We start from the raw sequence: 25,057 nt of genomic DNA on the forward strand, positions 1-25,057 counted from the left end.
GTAGGAGGAGAAGAGGGCACCACAGGTACCACTCCATTTACAGCTTCCTAAGCAATCTGCTTCTGTTCAGCCATGTACCACCCTCACAGATCTGCTATACCAGCTCACTCCGAGCCTCAATGCCCTCAGCGTTTCTTTGTGGCAAATCAGAAAGCACCTGTGGATAAGTCCTTATCCAATCTGCAAGAACACAAGATTGAAGCTCCTTCTGTCCAGCTCATTCACATACCATCCACCTGCTTTAAGCCTACAAACTCTTTGTTGAACTAACTGGTCCATTAAAGTGTTTTCTCTTTTTCTTTGTCTTCAAGACTTTACACACTTTGTTCTTTAATTCTCCCGTTAGTGGGAAATGAAGAGGTGAGGACAATGCACATAATGCATTTACCTTTATGTAGCCAGAAACCCCTGATACCAATTTTTTTGAGAAGTACTTAGGCATGGCTATCTGATAAAACTTCCCCTTTTTTATTGTTTAGGAACAAAATACAAATACTAAAAAATATAAAACAAAACCATTTTTGCAAGAGTAAAAAATAGAAAAATTCCAAGTATGAGGTCATGGAAGCTGTTTCTGTTTATCTTGATACTATAGCAAGTAGTTAAATTGTAAATGCATTTACAATGATAAAAGTTAAATAAGTTTATTTTATTTTGAAATGCATACTTATATACTTTCTGTTACAATTATTTTAAAGTAAACAGAATGGGAAAATTTTCAATAGATCAAATTCAAAATTTTCTTTATGTATGATGAATACTAGAAAGTCTGCATTGAAACTAATTATATAAAAATCTTTAATAATAAATTGGTCTAAACCATTTTATTTCAAACAACTTCACCATATGCTATGCAAATTTTTTAGATAAAATTTTTAAAGCATCACATGATAAATTTTATTCTGAAAAGAATTGTGATTTAATACATTTTATAAAGTGCTAAGTGAGATCCCCTGTAGCCCTTTCTGATGTTGGTGAAACTTTAATAGTTCTATTATTTGTAAATTATATTTTAACATTCACTTATTTCTTAAAGTGCATTCTGAATGTAAGATATTTTTAAATTATTTAACAAATACAGATCTTCCTCAACTTATGATGAGGTAATGTCTCAATAAACCCATCCTGAAATTGAAAATATTGTAAGTCAAAATGCATTTAATACCCCTAACCTACCAGATATCGTAGATTAACCTAGCATGCCTTAAATGTGTTCAGAATACTTAAATTTGCCTGCAGTTGGGCAAAATCATCCAACACAAAACCTATTTTATAATAAAGTGTTGAAAATCTCCTGTAATTTATTGGACACTGTACCAAAAGTGAGAAACAGAATTATTGGATGTTACAGAATGGTTGTAATTGTACGGGTTGTTTACCCTTGTGATCAGGAGACTGACTGGCAGCTGTGGCTGCTGTTGCCCAGCATCTTGGGAAAGGATCTCACTGCATATTGCTAGCTAGGGAAAAGCTCAACATTCAGAATCTTACCGGTTTCTGTGGAACATGTATTGCTTTCACACCATTGTAAAGTCAAAAATTCCTACATTGAACCATTGTAAGCTGGAGACTATGTGTGTTTCCTAAACAGTAATTATATGACAGAAACTCTTCTTGGCACCAAGGATATAATAGTGAAGAAAGTAGTAAGGTCTTTAATGAAGCTTACATTCTTGGGGTGGGAAGTGGAGATAACAGTAAACAAGCTAACATATATGGACAGGATAATTCAAATAAAAACACATGTAGGGAAAAATAAAAGGATATGATAGAGAATATCTGGCTTATGGAGTGGGAAGCATTACTTTTCAGGTGGGTGACATTCCTCCATCTCTTCAGGTTTTGGGGGGAAAGTGTTGGACCAATTGTTGTTTCATCCTTTCTTTCAAATTATTGAAGTAATAATTTCAATATTATTGAGGCATAGTGGCTAGACACACCTAGCACTTTGGTCATGGTCAGGGTGGACTTGATGAAAGCCTGAGCACAGATAGTAGACAGCTTTTGGGATGTCTGCTCACTCACAGTAACCCTTGTGTTATTCCTTCCCCAACCCGTAGGATTTGGCTCCTAGAGTCATCTTTGTAAAACAAGATACTCCTGCTCTGGGCATAGTTGATTAGACTAGGTCAGGATCAAGACCAAGTTAGTGACTCAACCCTCAATGTGGTTGGAAATAGAATAGGAGCTAGGAGCCACCAACTTTGACTATCTTGTGGAAGCCAACTGAATGAGAAAGATGAAGCAGGTATGCTAAGAGAAGCATCATCGACAGGGGACAGAGTTCTCAGTCAGTTACTTGTCCCAACTACCTTCAGGTACTCAAATTCAGGCCTTTAGGCACTGTAGCCACATTCTAACTCCCAATTCTTATCAGAAAAGAACATTTTAAAAAATTAAGTCTAGTTCCCACTGGTTTCTATTATCGAAGAGCCTATGCTTAGAAAATATATTAATGACAATGCGTAATTTATCTGAATATTGAAAACATGATTAATTTTAACACAGACACGCAAGTCATAAATGAGTAACATTTGACTCACTCACCACTCACTAAAGAATTATGCATACTACTTACTAAATGACTCTACTGCATGTGATTAACCTTCATTATTTGATTTTATTTGTATCCCCCCAAACAAACCCATCTTGATTCTGATGTTTAATATAATAATTTCTGGTGAATTCCTAAACTGATTTGTAGTTAGTCCATCTAAAGGGAATGTGAGCACAGGGAAAATTGTGACCCAATTAATAATATTAAAATCTGAAATATTGTTTTTATCTTCTTTTTTGTTTTGTTTTTATCTTCTGTAAAGTTTTTTTTTTAATTGTGGGTAAGCATCTACAAACATAAAATTTACCATTGTACCCTTTTTAAGTATACAGTTTGGTTCATTAAGTACATACTCATTTTTCTGCAAAAAATCACACCCACATACTCACACCACTTGCACGCAGACTAGAATGATTATTACCATTTGCATTGAATATTTTAAAAATTAACAATGTTAGTAACAATGATATTATTCTGAAAGAGATAAGCAAAATTTTTATTAATTCATTCATCAAAAGTTTGCTTATTTTGTATCTGTCACTCTGCTAGAAATTAGAGATTTGAAGATGAGTAACACCTGTCCCTGCCTACAAAGAATTTGCAATCAGTTAGGGAGTTCGATATTAGGACAGATACTTGCACTATAGTTTAATAAAGGACTTTATACAAGATAAATAAAAGAAGATAAGTAAAGGCTTCATATCGGAGTAGATGCAGAAGCTAAGTTAAGTGGAAAAGGCTGGGGGAGATACACAAGCTAAGGCACCAGCACAGCAAAGGCACAGAAGTCTGAAACAGCAAAGTGTATTTGTAGAAAGGCAAGTAGTCTGGCTTGGTGGGGATCCTAGTTGTGTTTTCCAGACTTAGTGATCTGCATCTTAGGTTTCTGATTTTTACCATATCCATGAAACAAGTATAATACTTTCAAAAGATTTTTTCCCATATTTGCACATCATTTATATTTATTCCTTAGTATCATCATTAAACCACTCAATTCGGTTCTTAAATAAAATAAATGTATTTTAAAAGGAAGTTCTATTTCACTGTCCTAAATTTTTACAAAAGTTTTTTGATAATAAAAAGTAATACAATAAAACTAAAACAAATAAATTATTTAATTCTAGCTATATAACATTGACTGTTAAGAGGCTGTAAAAGGAGACCTATTAGCTTTTGGTTTAAAGGAAATTAGTTCTAAAAACAAACAAAAATGAGCCTTTCCTCTTGAAGTAGTCTGAATATATGAGGGAGAATTGAAAGAATAATGTTTTCTTGCTGTGTGGTTCCATCTTATTTAAGACCATGTTCGTGTATTTCCCAAAATCATTTCAAGTACTACCAGGGGACACATTTCACACTTTAGAAAAGCTGGCTTACAGAATTTTGGTGGTGGAGGTGATAACAAATAGACAGGAAAGACTTCAAATATTTAGGGACTAAGGGGCCCAGCCTACACAATTGTTAAAATGTAGTATAGATTACTTACACCATAAAAAAGTTAGGAAATGAGTCAGGGCTTAAAGGAGAAGCAGGGCTGTTAAGACAAAGAGGGAAGGAGTTCATACAAGGGAAATTGCTTTGGCAAAATATATTGTAGATGCTCAAAAAATGTTTGTTTTGTGGTCCACTGAGTCAGGAGTCAAAAGAGCACAAGTGTTGGACATTAAGGAAAGAGTATTTGGAAGAAGTAAGAAATCCATTTAATAAAGAGGGTGTGTAGGACGCCTGGGTAGTGCAGTCGTTAAGCGTCTGCCTTTGGCTCAGGGTGTGATCCTGGCGTTGTGGGATCGAGCCCCACATCAGGTTCCTCCGCTGGGAGCCTGCTTCTCCCTCTCCCACTCCCCCTGCTTTGTGTTCCCTCTCTCGCTGGCTGTCTCTCTGTCAAATAAATAAATAAAATCTTTAAAAAAAAAATAAAGAGGGTGTGAGTTAACATTTTATGAGACTGAATGAATTAGTTTTATTTCCCTCTAAAGTCTGTTCCTTCCCTGCTTCCTCTTTTGGTGAATGGCACTACTTCCTGGATGTGAATTTCTCTGGTTGCAGGACTGGAAGCAGTTATGAGTTTCTGTGCCAGCGGATTTGTTGCTACCTTCCAGGGAGCTGCCTGGATGTTGTAACTGATCATGTTCCTCTTACTGAATAACCTACTAAACAGCTTGTGCTAAATCGATTTGTGACCCATCTCTAACAAGTTTTCAAGCCTTCATTAAATTTGTTCATGTACTCATGCCACTTCTGGTTTTATTTTATTTTGTTATAAGACCATACTTTTCTATATGCCTCTTTTTCTTTTTCCTTTGATCTTAATTATAATTCTTTGTAAGCCACCTTAAACATTTTTGAAAAATTGTGTGTTGGTATAGAAGATAAAGAAACAGACTTCAAATTCCACTCAGTTACCCAAATCAGAGTCTGCAGTCAGTTTCAATATCAACTTTTTTCTATATCCCCTTATCTAATCAAGCAATACATGTTACCTATTCTATTCTCAACATCTTTTCAATCTTTTTACATCAATTCAGAGTTGCTGCTTTCATTACGAATTCAGATTTCTTAAATAAGTTGATACAGAGCTATCTAACTGATCAGATGGCCTTCTGTTTCTCCTGCTCTAAGCTTTTCTTCATAGAGTTTCCAGAATGAACTTTCACAAAATAACAAAACAAACCAAAACAACAATTCACTAATATGTTACTCTCCTGCTCAGTGTCACTCAGGGCCTCTCCAACTTTCAGAATCAAGTCCAAACTCTTCCCTACGGCATATAAGACACCTGACAATATGCCTTCCATCTTTGGTGACCCCTCCTTCAAACTTCTCCAGCCCCGTCCGTCATAATGAATCTCTCGAATGCTGTGTTTTAGTTCCACTGAGCTATTTGTGATTTTCTACCACACCATGCACTCTCAACTTTCTCTGGTTGAAATACTCTTTCAGAACTGTGCAGCGCTGGAACAAAATGCCCTTGAATTAATGAAGTATCAGATGGCTATTTTTAAATTAATGAATATTGGCCAGTAGCCTAGTCTATGAGCAAGGTCATCTTAGGAGGTAGATGACAAAATGGATGGATGAGCTACATCTTGTCCAGGGCTGCTAAAAGAACTAAGAGAGAACAGGCAAGTCTCAACTCCACCTTGCCTAAGGCAATAGATATATTGCAAATTCATGAAAGAATACTTTGTTCCATCACCATCTACCATCATACATCTTAGATTATTGGCAGATGGCCTAGTGTTATGTGAATAACAATGTAAGTGATTAGAACTTCTGGTCAAACGGGTACCATGACTTCTTTACTCTCAAAATGCTTTTCTTATTTTTTATATAGGTAGAGTAAGAAATCTTCATTTCTGTCAGTCTCTGCAATCCCTAACTTCTTGAAAGAATCTGTACAAAATGAAAAAAAAAAAAAAGAAGTGGCCCTATGTACCCCAATCTGGAGAGAAATACCCAGCTGATCTCAAAAGATATAAGGTATGTTTATTATAGAATAAAATTCAAAATTCTATGTTACAAAATTCTGTATTTTAAAATTCTGTGTTATAACTTTTATGATAACATTAATTATTAACATCCAATTGCCTCTTTGCTTTCTGGCATGGAAGACTAACTTTAAATTTCCTTGAGAGAATATATAGATTCTTAAACACAGCAATATCAGTGGCAAAAAAGGGAACAGTAATTACTTGGAAACAAGAAACTGCTCCTTCAAGAAAGGAGCGGATGTTGGATTTAAGCGATGGACTCCATTTGAGAAAAGTGTACCCATTAAAAAATCAATACTTCTAGCTCTAGGGGGTCAGAGCAAATGTTTTCAGATCCTGCCAAAAAAATTAAGAACTTGGGAGCATTTCACCTGGCAAACATTTTAAGCTTAAGATTTGTCAGACTTTTAAACTTAAGAAGATATATCAAACAAACAACCAACCAACCAACCTCTAAGTATTGATGGACAAAGCCTTTGCAGAATCAAAATATCATAAAGGTAGTATCTATAGAAACAAGCTGTATAGTCATACCTATGATAGAATTGCCTAAGTCAGAAGGGAAGATGCATATTGTTTACTAATGTAATTTTTTCTTCTTATACTAAAGACTAAATGAGACAATTGAACTTAGTTTCCCCAATAATATAAGTTGAATGAGTTCTTAAAGGTGATTGGCACAGATTTTATGTTTTCTGGGGTTTTTTTTTTGAGGGGATTTGGAAAAATTTTAAAGTCTTGCCATTTTTGAGGGTAATATTCAACTGCTAGAGGTTTATCTATCATCCCAGTGGCATAGTTGATAATTCACTTCAAAATCAATGACAGTTCATCATTCCCCACAGGGCTTCAATGTTTCTATTTGAAATCTACAGAAAGCTGAGCCAAGTACATGCAGCAAATTTTATTTTGGATCCCCAGCTGGGATAATTCCGTGGTAAGCTAAAGAATGAAAAGTCCAATTCTTCTAAGGCTCAATCAAAATATCCCGACTTTAAAACCAGGAAATCATCAATGAAAATAACATATTTGGAATCAGTTAAATGTGTTTATTCTTTTCCCCCTCAGCTCACCCTATATCAACAGATCTACCTCTCACAATAAAATAGAAGGGAACATGCCACATTCTCCCATCTCACTATTTTATGAGTTACTGGAAATAAAAACCAAATAGAACACATATGTGAACTCTGCTTAGAAAGGTGAGTCACAGAGGCAAGGTAGTGTGAGGGAATTACATGGAATTTCCCCTAGGGTGCAGGATTATTTCATTCTGATTGGACACCTGCACAATTTATTTGTTCATGAAATATGAAAGGGATTATTAGCAACACTAATGATATCTTTTGCTTGTAAGTTAAAAAAAAACTAAAAGTAACTGATGTTTTTATTATATGAAACAATTAGACTGGCTAAGGAGAACAAAGGAAAATGCTGGGTAGGTGTGGCTGTTTCAGTTGCATGCAAAAGCCTCATTCAATCTGTGCACTTAATTTCTACTCTAAAATAACCGAAGAGATTCAGGGCTTTCAGTTCTTTTTCTTTTTCCATATCCTTTTATAAATACTTAAAGACATCTAACAAATTAATATCCTTTCAAACGTTGTTTTCTTCTTGCAGGGGAATTTTTTTTCTAAGCAACTGTAAATATTAGCTCCAATCCTAACATCAATTTGATTCCTGATTTGGGTCAATTTTATAAGTCACCTTTGTATTTCTCCTTGACTTTGCTTATCTTTCCTTGAGCTTTTCTCTCTAAATCACTCTTTTTAGATTGCTTTCCAATAAACAGAGCTCTGTATCATTCTGTTGATATAAAGGGCTGCATTTTGAAGACGGCAAAATGGCAGTTAGATATTGATTTGTTGATACACTGGAACTTTACTACCACATTTCCCACTAATCTCAGACTTCTGGGCCATGATGGATTCCAAATTTGATGATGCCGTTGTCTTGAGCTATTCAGAAAGTAGCACAAGCAAGGGGCAAAGAGTCTTACAGAGTAAATGCACAGGTGGGACCTCAGAAATCGTCCACCCAAATCCCTCAGTTCTACCGATGAAGAAGTGACCCAGGAAACACTAAGTTATGCACCAAAGGATGCACATTTACTAAGTGGCAATGACAGCACTTGAAATCGGGCTTTATGATTTCCTCTCCAGGGAGGAATACCACAGATGACTTCCCTACATTAAATATGGGCATGTGTTAGTAACCTATTATGCCTCCTTTATAGGACTTAATCACTCATTTGCTTTTAGTTAAATAGTTCTTCCTTCATCAAAAGTAAAACCAAGATAGGAGAGTATAGAGAATTAAATATTTGTATTTCCACTAGCATCTGGAAACTCTATGTATTAAAGTCTAAGAACTATCTCAATTTTAAAATAATAATATGGGGGCGCCTGGGTGGCTCTGGAGCACCTGAGTGGCTCAGTCGTTAAGCATCTGCCTTCGGCTCAGGGCATGACCCCAGGGTCCTGGGATCGAGCCCCACATGGGGCTCCCTGCTCTGCTGGGTGTCTGCTTCTTCTTCTCCCACTCCCCCTGCTTGTGTTCCCTCTCTCACTGGCTGTCTCTCTCTCTGTAAAATAAATAAATAAATAAATAAATAAATAAATAAATAAAATAATAATAATAATATGCTCCGTGTTTTATATAATTGTTCTCATTTAGACCTCAAAATACTCTATGAGGAGGGTATAAATAGTATCCCTACCAAAAATTCTTTTCTAGGGGCACCTGGGTGGCTTAGTCAGTTGAGTGTCTGCTTCAGTTCAGGTCATGATCCTGGAGTTCCAGGATCGAGCCCCTCATTGGACTCCCTGCTCAGTAGAGAGCCCGCTTCTCCCTCTGTCCCTCACCCAGCTTATGCTTGCTCTTTCTCTCAGATAAGTAAAAAAAATCTTAAAAAAAAACAAAACCAAAAACTTATTTTCTAAAGAATATATTCGTATTTTCCTCATAGGAAATTTAGGTTAGTGTTCACTATTTGTGTTATGACTACCATGAAGTTCAGCTTTAGGACCACAGCAAAAACATTGACAGACTAAATTTTTTCTTAGCTTTATTTTTTATTCTATTTTTGTACTTCCTGGTCTCTCCTATGTTTTATTTTATATCTTCTCACTAGCTTGAATATGAACATTTGGTGCACCTATAGTAGAAGACTGGAATTACAAGGCCAAGGTTTGCTACACATGAAATATATAAAACTGCCTATAGTTTTCAACAATTATGTTGTGTAAATCTCATTCCCATTGCTAACAGCGCCCTGCTTTTTTAAGTCTCAACAATGTAAAAAACCCATTTGGAAGTTACAATTATAAGATCACAATTTAAAGAAGAAATAATGATGAAAAGGAGCTTAAAAATGATAATGGAAATCAGAAAATAGTTAAAATTGAACAATGATGAAAACATTATGTATCAAAACTTATGAGATACAGCTAAGCATCTCTTAGAAGAAGTAGTATTAAATGCATTTATTACAAAAAGGAAATTTTAAAAAAATGAGTGGAGCATTCCATTCAGGAAACCAGGATCACAAAAAGAGTAAAACTAAAGACAAAAGAAGTGATAAAAGAGCGAATCCAAAATAACAAAATAGAAACAATAAGAAAACTTTTCTATTTTGTAAAATAAACGTAGTTATTAAACAAAATGTCTCTGAGAAATATCTTGATTAAAATTAAGAACAGAGATGTTTTTGAAAAAGTACAAATAAAAAGGAGAGTAGTAAAATGAAATGGTTAGTACCACAGACAATAAAGCTTCTAAGGGCCAGGCACGGGACAAAACTAAGACTCAGGTTAAACCAGGAAAGCAGAAAAACTTCCCTATGACTAGAATTAGGTTATCAAATACAGAGTAACAAAAGACAGTGGTAGTCTACTACTGGGCAGAGGCAGGACAGTGGAAAAACCTCCCTCCCTTGCCTGTCCCATGATCAGATATATAGGGATGCATGAATATCGAGGGTAGAAAGAGCACAAACATTGAGAAAAATTCAGCAGCACTCCAGCCTGCACCCTATGTACAAGATATTGCTAGACTAATTGAAGTCTGGGGTGTATTGTAGATGAACAAAGCAGTAACAACTCATGACTACATTTACTCATCCCCCCACACTAACTGACAGAAGAAGAGTGTCTGTTATAAGCATAAAAACTATTTACTTCCGTCTCTATTGTTCTACCTATGATATGTATCATTAAGTCTTTAAAAACATTATGAGACACACTAAAAAGGAAGATAAAACAGCTCATTGTCAAGAGACAAAGCAATCGACAGACCCAGACTCAGAGGAGAGCCATGTGCTCACACTATGAAACAGGAACTTCAAGTTAGTGTAACTAGTGTATTAAAGATTTCGTGGAAATGTGGACAACATGTATAAACAGTTATGGAATTTCAGCACAAAAAGAGAAGCAAACTAAAAAAAGAAAAAAGCAGGTAAAATGGAAATGCTTGAAATTACACACACAGCATTAGAGAAGATGAACTTCTTTGACAGCTCTTTCTATAGACTGGAAATGGTTGAGGAAAGAATCAGAGAACTTGAAGAAAGTCAGTAGAAATTATTCAGTGTGTGAAAAAAAAATTCAAGAATTGTGGGACAATATCTAACAAACTTAACTTCCCAAAAGAAGAAGAGAGAACATAGGGAGAAAGAAAGATGTAAAGAGATAACAGCAACAGATTTTCCTGAATAACAAAACATTACAAACAGCATGTCCAAGAATCTCAGAGAAATCTAAGCAGTATAAATAATTTTTTTAAATCCCAAAGACAATACATACTCAAATTGTTAAAAAGAAAAAAAAAACAATACAGGTAATGAGAAAATTTGAAGACTAACAGGGGAAAAAGACACATTACATAGAAGAACAAAAATTAAGATTACAATGGACCTTGTTAGAAACTACACAAGCCACAAGACAATGTCATCTTTAAAGTACTAAAAGAAAGACAGAAAGGAAGAAAAGAAACCTGTCAACCCAGAATTGTATACCCAATAAAAATAAAGGTCTTTGTATTTTAAACAAGAGATAATAGAATTCATTACCAGCATTCATACACTTTAGGGAATGTTAAATGGAGTCTTTCAGAAAGAATTTTGGAAATGTATAAAAAAAGAATAGCCCTGGAAATAGCAGAAATTAAAGTCTAAATAAAATAATATTTTTAAATGTAACCTAAAATTATCTAAAGCAAAACACAAAGCAAAACAAAAAAACAGTAACAATGTTTTTGAATTTATAACATAGATAAAATAAAAGTATGACAATAATAACACAATGGAAGGGAAGGAGGAATTGAAAGTATGCTGTTAGAAGTTTCTTACAGGATAAACAAAGTGATATTTAATATTTGAAGTTAGATTGCAATAAATAAAATGTATACTGTAAACTCGGGCAACCACTAACAAGAAAATTAGAGGAAGTAGTTTAACTAATAAGACAATTGTGGAGATAAAGTATAATCATAGAAAACATTCAACTAATCAAAAAAACAGAAAAAGAAAACAAAAGAAACAAATGATAAAAGGACTTCATTAAGCTGAAATAAAAGTTCACTAATTAGTAACAGGAAAACATATGGAAGTATTAATTTCACCAGTACAGGTAGATATATAGTAAAATTCAGAATAATCTGATGTTACAAAGTTTGTGGGTTAATTACTTAGAAAGCTAGTCTGAAGTTAAAAGTCAAAAGCAGTAAAATATGATTATATCTCCAGTAATTTGTTAATGAATACACAAGATGAAAAGGTGTATATTTTGACATCAAAAACATGAAGTGTGTTGGGGGGGTAAGAATGTAGAGTTTTAGAATGTGTTCAGACTTGTTACCAACTTAAAATTGACTGTTATAAATATAAGTTGTTTTATGTATGTCTCATGGTAACCACAAAGTAAAAACCTATAGTAGATATATAAAAGATAAAGGGAAAGGAACAAGTAACAGATATGAAAATAGAAAAAAAAAAAACTAAAAAGGTATTGGTTTAAATCTAACAATAATTACATTGAATGTAATGGCCTAAGCACTCCATTTAAAAAGCAGAAATGGCAAGAACCCAATTTTAAACATAAAAATAGAGAGGCACCTGGGTGGCTTAGTCAGTTACATGCCTGCCTCTTGGTTTTTGTTCAGGTCATGATCTCAGAGTTGTGAGATCAAGCCTCACATCAGGCTCCACACTCAGTGTGGAGTCTGCTTGAGATTCTCCCTTTTCCTCCCCCTGTGCACTCTCTAAATAAATTAATAATCTTTAAAATAAATAAATATAAAAATAATGATATGTTAAAAGTAAAAGAATGGAAAAGAAGACATGTCATGTAAAATTTAGTCAAAAGAAAAATTGATCAGTTATATTAATAGCAGACAAAGTGGACTTCAAAACAAGATTACCAAAAATAAAGAGATTACATAATGTTAACTATTATATCACTAATAAAAGTGTTAACTCATTAAGAAGGTACAATAATGCTAAATGTATATGCATCTAACAACAGAGCTTCTGAAAATACATGAGTCAAAACTGATAGAGATAAAAGTAGAAATCAACAAATCTACAATTATGGTTGGAGACTTCACACATCTCTCTCAGTAACTGATAGAATATATATGCTGGAAATCAATAAGGATATAGAATTGAACAACACCATCAACCAGCTTGAACTAATTGACATATATAGAACACTATATTGAACAAAAGCTGATTACATATGCTTTTCAAGTATATAGAGGCAATTACTAAAACAGCATATTGGACCATAAAACAAACTTCAGCAAAAATTTAAAAGAATTAAAAGCATATTAGGTATATTATCTGATCACAATAGAATTTAACTAGAAATCAGTAGTCAAAAGATATTTGGAAAATATCAAAATATTTATCCAATATTCCAAATATTGGAATTAAACAACACAGTTCCAAATAATTGCTGAATCATCAAGAATATCAAAATATGTATCAGTATTTTTAATTGAATGAAAATTAAAACATATCACATTAAAAAATGGATGTATCAGAAGTGCCTAAAGGAAAATTTATAGCATTAAATGATTAAGAAAGGAAAAAATATCAAAATCAATAATCTAAAGTTCCACTTTAGAAAACTAGGAAGAGAAAAATAAATTAAACTAAAAGCAAGCAAGAGGAGAAAAATAGTAAAGACAAGAATAGAAATCAATGAAATTGAAATATAGTAGAGAAAAATCAATGTAACCAAAACTGTTTCTTTGAGAAATTGATAAAATTGTCAGATTTATAGCCATATTTGTCCTTTAAAAAGAGGAGACACAAGTTAAAAACATTAGGAATAAAAGAACAGCATCACTACAGAACCTGGAGACATTAAGATACAAGGAAATATTATGAATGATGTTTTTGGATAAATTCCACAATAATGAAATGGATAATAAGTTCACTGAGAGACATAGTCTACAAACACTCAAGATGAACTAAATAAGTTGAATAGTTGAATGTATATGAAATTTAATTCACAATTAAAAACAGTTAGTAGATTTCTTATGAAGTTAAAAGCCATTTGATTCAGCAATTCCCAAACTATGTGTTATCCCAAGTCAAATGAAAACATACTTTCACATGAAAACCTGTATCATCATAATTATGATGGCTTTATTCACAGTCATGAAAAACTTGAAGCAACCTAAATTGTCCATCGACTGGGGAATAAACATACGTAAATTCATACAATGGAAGTCTACTGAGTAATAAAAAGAAATAAACTATTGATAACATGCAACAACATGAATAAGTCTCAAAAGCATTATGATCTGTAAAAGAACTATACTCAAATGTTCTGTATTTTTAATATTCCATTTATGTGACATCTTGGAAAAGGAATGTCTGTTGGGGCAGAAAACAAATCAATCATTGTCAAGGACTAAAAATCAAGGAAGGAACTGACAACAAAAGGTCACAAGTGAACTTTTTGGGACAATATAATGTTCTTTTTCTTGGTTATGACAATAGTAGTACCATGAACTGTATTTTTCAATATTCATTGAACTGTACAACAAGGGTGAATTTTATTTACATCCAACAAGAGTGAATTTTATCAAGTGTAAATTGAACTTCAGTAAATCTTACTATAAAAAAAGAAACTCTAGTCTCTAAAAGGAGATTTAAAACAAAAATATATCAAAATAATTCAGTATATTGACATTATCATCTAATTAAAATCAGAAGGAGTATTTACTGCATCTTAAATTTCCTTTGAAGAACCCTGAACCAGATATTTAAGTAGAAATCTTCTGTTTAGTAAAGAACCTCAGAAAACACCAGTAGAGGAGTGGGGAAGTGTGACAGAAACAGAAGCAAGCCAATAAATTATGTAAAATCAAAAAAGTTACTGCTATGGGCAGCTTGAACTGCATTTCACCACAAAATTCTGGGAGGCGTGACAGAATACCCATCTCAAAGTCAGCCTACTTACAGGGCAAGAGATCTGGATAGTTATCTTTCAATTCCTATCAGTCGTTGGTAGAAGGTTGCCTCCAGTTGTTATCAATGTCTAGTGCTCCTGTTTGCCATAAACACTGAAACAGAGGGAAAGACCTTGAACACGGGGATGTATCTGCTGTAACCTAGATGTATTGCTGCTGTGACTAGAAATTGTAAGACCCAAGGATATAGACAGGATGGTCTTCCACACTTAACAAACTGGGAGAAGAGAACATTTCTGCAACTTGAAAAACATATAGACAATATCATTCCTATTGGCGAAATTATAGAAGCACTTTCCTTAAAATTAGAAATAAGACAAAAAAATATCTACTATCACTGATGTAAGTCTGTATTATATTGGCAGACCTCACTGATGCAATAAAAACTGGATAAAGAGATAAGTGACATAAGGACTGGGAACGAAAAGATGAGATCATCATTATTTGCAGGTGATATATGTATATTTCTACACAGTAAATGCTGGTAAAGCCGTAGGCAAACTATGGAATAATATTAAGAGAATTCAGCATGATTTCTGAACATAGATCAGTATATGAAAGCATAACTCTCCCATATACCAGCAATAACCACATAGAAAATGTAATAGAAATAAAGATCATGTACTCACTAGTAATAAAAACTATAAACTAATAGTAACAAAGAAAGTTTAAAAAATTTTACTAAGTAATATAAAATATCTAAGCAACTTGAAAGAAACATTTTTCACGAATGAAGATTCAATACTGTAAAGATGTCAGTTCACGCAAATTAATTCATAAATTCAGTGCCATTCCAATAGAAATTCAAAGAATAATTCTGAAGGAATTTGACAAAATCATTCTAAAATTCAGACAAAGTAAGAAAGTTCAGAAAGGAGTGTGGAAAAGGAACTTACCATATATCAAGATATGTTACAAAATACGAGCATTAAAACTATTTTTGGCACAGGGGTAGGTAGGTAGATCAATAGAAGAAAATAGAGAACCTGGAAAGAGACACGGTTCTTGCAAAACCTGCTGTAAGATAAATGGGACATTTCAAATTAATTAAGAATAGACTATATTCCATTAAAAGCATTGACCCAACTGGCTTTTTCTATGGAAAAAATAATGAAATCATAGCATTACCTCACATTATACAGAGACATAATTTCCAATTGGATTAAAAACCTAAATATAAGAAATTTTTTTATTATGTTCAGTTAGCCAAAAAAATTTTTAAATAATTGAAAAAAATATGAGATTAATTTTATGCATCTAAAATAGGAAGCTTTTCTTAACAAAAGTAACAAAAAGTAAATCATAAAAGAAGTATTGGTTACATTTGACATACAAATTATTTTTGTGTGTGTGGAACATAGGCGCTATAAAATTTTGTAAGAAACAGAAGGGGAAAATATCCCAACTCATTTACCAAAAATGTAAGTCAGATAGCTGATACATAGATTAGATATAGGTGATGATGATGGTGATGATGATGATAGATAGTTGATAGATAGATAGACGATATTTCTTTAAGAATTCTGATTAGAATTCCGTTAACCACCTTCTCTATATCTTTTCTACATCTAATAGAATTAAATTACATATACCATCCAAAATAAAACCACTTCTCAAATTGTGCACTCGGGCTCAAGCAACATCATCCAGGTGCTCACTGTTAACATTACTTGTGCTCACTTTTACATTGAACAAATAGGACTTGCGTTTCTATACATTGTGGATAAAAATCAGGCCATGTTTCAAGACTCCTTTGGGCACTCTCAGCAGGATGTCCTCTGATTCTTAAGCGGTCACCTAATAATGTTGTTCTGTTTTCAACTTTCAAAATACTGTGCAATTCAATATTCTCAAGCAACCTCTACTTTCAGTCAAGATGGAGTAACAGGGACCAGATTTTCCCCCATTTGAAACAAATAACAGACAGTATGTATGTTTACACCATACAACAAAAGCTAGTGCTTTCCAAGGGATGGGAAGCAAAAGAGATGAGCCCTGCAATCACTATAGCTTACTGCTTTGAATTTCTGGGAGGCCGTGCTTGAAGGGGGAACTGAAGCAGAATCCTGTTGACTCCCTGAGCTGAGGGGCAGAGCTGGTGCTGGAAACACTAAGGCAGCTGGAGCTGTGGGGCAGAATGACAGAAAAGTGAAAACTGCACAAATAAAGAACACAGGAAATCTACAGAAGGTCCCACCGAATTCTGTAGGACTATAGATCAATGTGAGGAAACCGCCCAAGGCTGGAGACAGAATCATCTGAAAGGAATAGAGGGAACAATGTCCAGTTCTCACCCTGCCTTGCCCTCAACCCAGTCTCAGCTAACTGTTCTCTTGTCTTTACCAATAACTGTACTCCTTCCATAAGGTCAGTTAAAACCTTCCCACTCTCTAGCCACCACCTGTTACCTTCTGGGCTTACTTTCTTCATATGCTGACTGCAACACTTCCACGGGGATAAGAAAGGAATAAGAAAACGTTAGCAAATCACTACAATTAATATCACCAAAAAAAGATAAGATTTATCTCATTTCTAGCACAAAAGAGATGCAATGATAAAGGGACATGCACACAAAGCACTTGGAAATTAAAAGTATGTTAACCAAAAATTTTAAATTCCACGGAATGGCAAAAGACACCTTCAAAAAAGTAAGACTAGGAAATATATTTTGTCATGCACTGTTTCTCTGAAAGCTAGTGAAGGATGTCATCTAGAAAAACAAGGCAATAATCCACAAAGAGGAAACAATGGGATCCAGGAAACAAGGGTCTAAAGCAGGAGAGTAGAAAAAGAAGTCCCCACAGGGACATCTGTGCAATAGATGAAACCTGTCCAAAATAGAGGGTACATGGAAAGGTCTGGAGGACATTCTCCGGAAAGAAATATATATACGTGTATACATACACACACACACACACACACACACACACAGAGAGAGAGAGAGAAAGAAAGAGAGAGATTATTTGTATAAGTACTTGGAAAGCCATATGAACTTACTGGTGCTGTTGGGAAGAATTAACACACACTTAAAGTAAATGAAATGAAAAAGAGAATTATTTATTTGGGCAATGTGGAGGATAGAGAAGATTGTGCTAGGAAGGAAACAATCATGATTTGCTACGGGGCTTCACAATGACTAATATCCATATCGACATGAAGTAGGCACTGCCTATTGACTTAATCAAATGTTGTGATAGAACTGTTTTTTAAAGGATGCAGAGGAGAATCAATAGGGATAGAAGAATGAATATAAAATGAAGTTAATGATACATTAAAAATTAAGCCAAGTAATAGCAACAGAAGTGTATTATATGCAAATACTGGGGGGGAAATGGCAAAGAGTTGAAAAATGATTGTTCCTGAAGAGAAGGACTGAAGGATAAAGCAGAGAGGACTTTTTAACACTGACTTTTTCATCTTTACCACGATCAAATTAAAAATTTATTTTAAAATATGCTTATAAACATTTTTATTGTTAGCCACCTCAGATTCTTTTGTGAATCAAATGAGTGGGAAATATAAATAAATAAATAAGTAAATAAATAAATAAAGGCTTTTTGTGTATTCGTTTATCCACCATCACTCATTGATTTACTAGATAATTGTCCTTGAGCCAAAATGTATGGAAATGCAATTCAATAATGCTTCCTCATAGTAGTTATCAAAAGCTTATTGTTAATCTGACTCAGTATCCAGCATTTCAAGACAGATGCTGTCCAAACCGGGCAAGTGTCCAGGCCTGTCTCCACCGTGGCTTCTCAGTTTTTAATCAAAACGGTTTTAGTTATCTTCATGAGAGCTGGATGTATGTTTTTTCTCAAACAAAAGACGGGTATTCTCCTTCATACTAACGGCACGGACTATTTCTACTAAATGAAACATTTTTAGAAATTGCTGTAGGTGTTGACTAAGTGCGCAGCCCATTCTCTTTTGTACCAGCTTCTGCTTCGGCTTTGCAAGAAGTTTCACTAATTGTGGCAACCGCTTTCCCCAGAGTGCTGCTGATTAGCGGGTGTCCACTGAGTGTTATTGCTGCTGCTGATTGTCTCCTCTTGGCCAACTCGGCTGATACTTCGTGTTTGACTACAGTCTTAGAAAATGCCTCTTTTCTGGAAATTTTGGAAACTTTTCTGGAAATGGTGCCGTGCCGGCATGCAGAACCTTACTGACCCTAATTAAGGACAAACCCAAAGTTGAAATGTGATGTGTTTTAAAGATACTAGGAAGCCTAACTTCAAATGTCTGATTGCCCTCTGAGCTATTCTGCTCTTGAATTCAGCATGTAACATTACTTAATTCAAAGAACATGTGTTTCATCCTCTTTCTATGAATGATTATTGACTTCCCTCTCTCTATCAGCTGTCTGGCTCTCTTTCAGAGCTCTGGGCCACTCTATCTAGTGTTTGTCATATGTCACCATTTGAATGCAACCACAGTGACTCACTGTAAGTCTGTAACTTATCTTCTTCCCCTTCATTTATTCCTAGTCTTAGTAAATATGCCATTATTTATGTGATCCTCATTCTAGTTCCTGTGTAACTGCTTCTCTGTGCTGGCTGACAGAGTCATCCATGGAACCTTACAAAATGCAGATGCTTAGTACCCACCTAGGCCTATTACCTCAGAATTTCCACAGATGAGGTTAACTAGGTATAATTTTTAAAAACATCACAGTAATTATGCTAGGGAATTAAGTTTGAGAACCATGATATATCTCCCATTCCCCCAGTCACTGTCTACATTTGGACCTCATCACCTCTTGCCTAGATCATTGCTGTAGTTTCCAACTGCCTTTCATGTATTTTGTTTCAACCTTTTTAATATGCTGTCCTTTTTTTTAAATTTAACAAATATTAATTGGAGGCCTTGCTTGGCAAGGGTTTTTCTCCACCATGTTGCTAGAGTCATTTTTCTAAAACGCAGGTCTTATCATGATGTTCTGTTGCTTAAAATCCTGTAATAGTTCTTTCTTCACCCTCAGAATAAACTCTAAACTCATTCAAGATCATTGATCTTGCCGCATTTTTTTTAACCAACTCGAATCCATTCAATACCTTGGCCATGGTATTTGTTGTTTTCTAAATAGTTAAAAATCTAATGGAATCATCTAATATAATATTTAAGGGCTCATGCATGGAATCACTTAGATCTGATTTCAATATACCACTTACATATCACTTTGGCACTTACTGTCTACATGTCCATAGCAAGATACTTAATTGTTTAAGTCTCAATGTTCTTCTCTGCAAAATAGATGTAATAATGACTACCTTATATAGATATTGGGATGAGTAAATTAAATAATTTATCTAAAGTGCATAGCACAAAATAAGTCCCCAGTTTTGGTGACTATTACTGGTGGCTACTATTTACACATGCTATTTTCTGCTTAGAATGTTATTCCTTCACTCATTTTCACCTGAATTATCCCCTACTTGATATTTAAGCCTCAGCTAGTCATACTTTTCTCCAGGAAGCCTTCCCTTACAATCACTTTTCACAAGAACCCTAATCTTTCTTCTATCTCAGGGGTCACCCAACTAGGGCCTACAGGCCAAGCCTGCCCTACTACCTATTTTGTATAGACCATGAGCAAAGGATGTTTTTTATATTTTTATTTTATTTTTTTAAGACTTCTTCTTCTTCTTTTTTTTTTTTTTTTTTTTTGATGTAGTGTTCAACAATTCATTAGTTGCATATAACACCCGGTACTCATCACCACACCTGCCCTTCCTAATGCCCATCATCTGGTTACTCCATTCCCCTACCCCCCTCCCTTCTGTAACCCTCAGTTTGTTTCCTGGAGTCCAGAGTCTCTCATTCTTTATCTCCCTCTCTGATTTTTTCCCATTTAGTTTTCCTTCCCTTCCCCTGTGGTCCTCCATGCTATTCCTTATGTTCCACATATGAGTGAAACCATATGATAATTGTCTTTCTCTGCTTGACTTATTTCACTTAGCATATTCCCCTCCAGTTCCATCCATGTCTTTGCAAATAGTGCATATTCATCTTTTCTGATGGCTGAGTAATATCTGTGGTGTATATGAACCACATCTTCTTTATCATTCATCTGTTGAAGGACATCTTGGCTCCTTTCACAGTGTGGCTATTGTGAACATTGCTGCTATGAACATTGGGTGCATGTGCCCCTTCTTTTCATGATGTCTGTATCTTTAGGGTAAATACCTAGTAGTGCAATTGCTGGGTTGTAGGGTAGCTCTATTTTTAACGTTTTTTTTTTTTTTTTAAGATTTTATTTATTTGACAGAGAGAGACAGCAAGAGAGGAAACACAAGCAGGGGGAGTGGAAGAGGAAGAAGCAGCCTTCCCACCGAGTGGTTAGCCTGATGCAGGGCTCGATCCCAGGACCCTGGGATCATGACCTGAGCCGAAGGCAGACGCTTAACAACTGAGCCACCCAGGTGCCCCTACCTATGTGTCAGTTAATTTTATAACCCCTAATATATATTATTTCATAAAGCACAGCCCTAAGAAATTAATCATGTTATTGTTCCTTTTTTATAAGAAATGAGGGGCACAGGGGCGCCTGGGTGGCACAGCGGTTAAGCGTCTGCCTTCGGCTCCGGGCGTGATCCCGGCGTTATGGGATCGAGCCCCACATCAGGCTCCTCCGCTATGAGCCTGCTTCTTCCTCTCCCACTCCCCCTGCTTGTGTTCCCTCTCTCACTGGCTGTCTCTCTCTGTCGAATAAATAAATAAAATCTTTAAAAAAAAAAAAAAGAAAAGAAATGAGGGGCACAAAGAGCTCAAGTAATTTGACTAAGGTCCCAGAATTAGAAAGTAACAAAGCTGGACAATCTCACTCAGAGCCTTCTCTCTTACTATGTTAGAAAGCCTTATAGTGAAAATGAAGAGGGAGCTGAAATAAGATGAGGTGTTTGTTTTAACAAGCATTATTTTATTTTATTTTATTATTTTATTTTATTTTATTTTATTTTATTTTTTAATGATTTTTTTATTATATTATGTTAGTCACTGAAGCATTATTTTAAACAACAGTGTTCTAAAATAAGTTCAAAATAAAATGTGAAAATGTAGATTAGCTCATTCTGGACAGTCCTTCATGATAAAATACAGAAGAGTACATGTTAGATCATAGTATATGCTTGAATCTTAATGATCTGTTCTTGTTGTCACTTTTGTCAGGCAAATGCTGAAAAACATTCAAAGAGCCTTATTATATTCTCTATTATAAAATGTAACTTAAAGCTGGACTGTTGGTTTTGCTTAATGTTAAAAGTGAATAGCAAGAATACATGACAAAAGCAACCCTTTAGAAATATGATCCTGTCAGTCCCCAGAACACACCTCACATCTTAGATGAAATATAAAGAAACATTATTAAATGGAAACTTTCTAGAATCATGTCAAAATTAATAAATGATCATTTAAGTGCTAGAGTAGAGAAAAATTCAGTTGCATTCAAACATATTGAAAGTATTTGCTTAGACATTGATAAAATATGACAAAAATAAATAAGATCTTTAAAAATAGACAAATTATATGCTAATATAATCTCAGTCGTTGGTAATATATCTCAAGTTGCTTTATATATATTAAATAATTCCACTATTATTGTTTTAGCTGGAATTCTCATTGTTTAAGCCTTTTTTCCTATCAATATCATTATTACTGCTTTTGTATAGCATAGGTCTCTCTACACACAAAGAATGATTATACTATTTTCAACTCGTTACAACTAATAGTAGGATAAAATAAAAATTGTAGCGATACATCAAGTACTTATAGTAATAAAAATGTTCTCAGAAGAGTTACATTTTTCTGCATATGAAGTAGAATTTATTAAATAGAAATGATAAATTTAATGTTTCATTAGAAAATAATGGGCAAAGATGGTGGATCTTTATTTTAGAAAAGTAAAAAAATTCATAGCAATGTTGTAGATATAAACCCAAAGATAACAATAATTATATTAAATGAAAATATAATACTGAATAATATAATAATAATAATATATAATAATATAATATTTTACTGAAGGTAAAAGACAAAGATTTTCAGAGTGGACTAAAAAAAAAAAAAGACCAAACTCCATGCTGATTTAAAGCAACCTATTCAAATATGAAGACATAGGGGTGCCTGGGTAGCCTAGCTGGTTAAGCGTCCAACTATTGGTTTTGGCTGCGGTCGTGGTCTCAGGGTCATGAGATTGAGCCCCAGGTGGAGCTCCATACTCAGTGCAGAATCTGCTTGAGATTCTCTCTTTCTCTTCTCTGTTCCCTCCCTTTCTAAAATAAATAAGTAAAATCTTTTTAAATATAAAATAAATAAATAGATATAAAGACACATATAGGTAAAAGTAAAAAAGAAAGAAAGAAAGAAAGAAAGAAAGAAAGAAAGAAAGAAAGAAAGAAAGAAAAAACATATACCATGCTAATGCTAAACATAAAAAAATCTGGAGTGGCTTTATTAATGCCAAAGTAAATTTTCAAAACAAGAAACATTACCAGAGAAAAGATATTCATTTAGTTATGACAAAAGGATCAATTTACCAAAAACATACATCTTAAATGTTTATATACGTAATTATAGTCTCAAAACAAATGAAGCAAAAATTGACAACTCAAGGGAGAAATAGACAAATCAATTATAGCTTGAGTTCAACTATATTCTCTCAGTAATTCATAAAACAGATAGAAAACCAATAAAGTTACAGATATTTTAATAACACCATCAAACTACTGGACCATATATATATAAATATATAATATAATAATAATAAAAAAGTAATATAATAAAATAATTATAACATATAATTATTATGTATCTAAATAATCCACCCAACAACAGCTGAAAGTGTTATTTCTCATGTGTACATGGGACATTCACCAAGATAAACCATATTCATGCTAATTCATAAGATAAATCTCAGCAATTTTAAAAAGAATGAAGTCATAAAGTTTGATTACAGTGAATTTAGGTCAAAAATCAGTAACAGAAATCTTCCTAGAAAACCTTAATATCTGGAGATTAAACAATACATTTCTAAATAAATTGTTGATCAAAGAAGAAATTAAAAAGAAAAATATATTTTGAAATGAATTAACTAAATGAAAATACAACATGAATATCCATGAAATGCAGTTAAACTGTGATTAGAGAGCAATATATAATTATAAATGTTGACATTATAAAAAGAAATACCTAAAATGAATTATGTAAACTTTCACTGTAAGAAGCTAAAAACAAAATAAAAGAGATAAAGAATTTTTTAAATTTTTAAAAAAGTTTTTATTTAAATTCCAGTTAGCTAACAGGCCGTGTAATATTAGTTTCGGTTGTAGAACTTAGTGATTCATCATGCATATACACCAAGTGCTCATCACCAGTGCCCTCTTTAAACCCCATCACCTGTTCAACCCATACTCCCTGCCTACCTCTCCTCTTGTAACTATCAGTTTGTTCTCCATAGTTAAGAGTCTGTTTCTTGGTTTGCCTCTCTTTTTTCCCTGTGATCATTTGTTTTGTTTTTTAAAGTCCACAAGTGAGTAAAATCAACAGCAGAAGAAACAGCAAGTTTTGGCAAGGGCGTGGAGAAACAGAGCCCTCTTGCACTGTTGGTGGGAATGCAAACTGGTGCAGCCACTCTGGAAGAGTATGGAGGTTCCTCAAAAAGTTAAAAATAGAACTACCTTATGATCCAGAAATTGCATTACTAGGTATTTACCCAAAGAATACAAAAACACTAATTCAAAGAGATAAAGAATTTTTTTAAAAGTAAAACCACATGTTAGTTTTTTGAAAATGTAAGCAAAATTGATAAACTCCTGTTAGACTGAAGACGAAAAAGAGGGCAAACACAAATTACCAATTGAGGAACATAAGAGGTGTTATTGCCACAGATCATATAGATATTAGAAGGACAATAAAGGAAAACTATGAACAACTTTATAAATTTGATAACCTAGATCAAGACAAAATTATCAAAACTACCTAAAAAAAAATTTAAAAATCTGAATAGGACCATCTCTGTCAAAGAAATGGGAGTTATGATATAAAATCTTCCTGCAAAAAAACTCAGCCCCGAAAATTTCACTGGTGAATGATATCAAGTCTTTAAGGAAGAAAATATTAATTCTGACTCTTTCGGAAAATAGAAGAGGCACTGCCTTGATACCAAAACTAAAAATAACCAGAGAGAAAGAATAGCAGACCAATATACTGCATGAACAACAACAAAACTTTTTAAAAGGTTAGCAGTCACATGCAGCAATAAAGTATAATAAATCTTGACCAAGTGGAATTTATCCCAGAAACAGCATTTATCCCAAGTTTTGTTTAGCATTTAAATATCAATTGTAATTTACCATTTTAACAAAATAAGGAGAAAATTTTTAGAATCATTTCAATAGATGTAGAAAATCATTTAACAAATTTGACATCCATTGATGATGAGCTCCTAAAAAAAAAAAGGGAACAGGAGGGGCACCTGGGTGGCTCAGTTGGTTAAGCGTCTTCTTGGTTTCAGCTCAGGTCATGACCTCAG

At 33.9% G+C, this 25,057-nt stretch overlaps 1 long non-coding RNA gene across 1 annotated transcript in view; it reads left to right on the top strand.

The window, feature by feature from the left end:
- Positions 1-5,990, top strand: part of LOC123794882 (uncharacterized) — a 234,225-nt gene extending 228,235 nt beyond the window's left edge. The window contains exon 3 of the long non-coding RNA XR_015726209.1: positions 5,892-5,990. This is a non-coding gene — a long non-coding RNA (uncharacterized LOC123794882). The remainder of the gene's footprint in view (positions 1-5,891) is intronic.
- Positions 5,991-25,057: the final 19,067 nt, after the last annotated feature.

The sequence above is a fragment of the Ursus americanus genome, chromosome 12 (genome assembly GCF_024610735.1).
Source record: "Ursus americanus isolate L20-20 chromosome 12, mUrsAme1.1.p, whole genome shotgun sequence".
Classification (NCBI taxonomy): domain Eukaryota; kingdom Metazoa; phylum Chordata; class Mammalia; order Carnivora; family Ursidae; genus Ursus; species Ursus americanus.